The sequence below is a fragment of the Gossypium arboreum genome, chromosome 3, assembly GCF_025698485.1.
Source record: "Gossypium arboreum isolate Shixiya-1 chromosome 3, ASM2569848v2, whole genome shotgun sequence".
Taxonomy (NCBI): Eukaryota; Viridiplantae; Streptophyta; class Magnoliopsida; order Malvales; family Malvaceae; genus Gossypium; species Gossypium arboreum.
The window spans coordinates 76,486,766-76,487,336 of NC_069072.1; the positions used below are offsets into that span (position 1 = coordinate 76,486,766).

At 40.3% G+C, this 571-nt stretch overlaps 1 non-coding gene across 1 annotated transcript; it reads right to left on the minus strand.

Annotated features, from left to right (window-relative positions):
• Positions 1–224: 224 nt before the first annotated feature.
• LOC128291393 (small nucleolar RNA R71) lies at positions 225–331 on the minus strand. Its single transcript, XR_008281167.1, has one exon. It is a non-coding gene; the product is annotated as a small nucleolar RNA R71 (small nucleolar RNA).
• Positions 332–571: the final 240 nt, after the last annotated feature.

A 571-nucleotide genomic window follows, 5' to 3' on the forward strand; every position in this document is an offset into this window, starting at 1 on the left:
AGGATGAAGATCCCAACGCTCACTTAGCAAATTTCCTGGAATTTTGCGATACATTCAAAATCAATGGCGTTTCTGATGATGCCGTTTGTCTTCGGTTATTTCCCTTTTCACTGAGAAACAAAGCTAAACAGTGGTTGAACTCGTTACCATGAGGGTCTATCACTACTTGGGAACAAATGACCGAGAAATTTTTACTAAAATATTTTTCGCCGGCTAAAACGGCTAAATTACGTAATGATATCTCTTCTTTTATGCAGATGGATTTAGAAACACTTTACGATGCATGGGAGAGATACAAGGACTTACTGAGAAGGATCCCTCACCATAGGTTGTCGCTTTGGCTTCAAGTACAAACATTCCACAATGGTCTAAATCCCTCGACTCGGCAAATGGTTGACGCAGCTACTGGCAGAACCATCAACAACAAAACACCTAAAGAGGCTTATGAATTCATTGAAGACATGTCACTGAATAACTATCATTGGCAAGTCATGAGGACTAAGCCAACAAAAACAGCCGGCGTTTATAACATCGACTCAGTTACTATGCTGTCAAATCAGTTAGAGCTTCT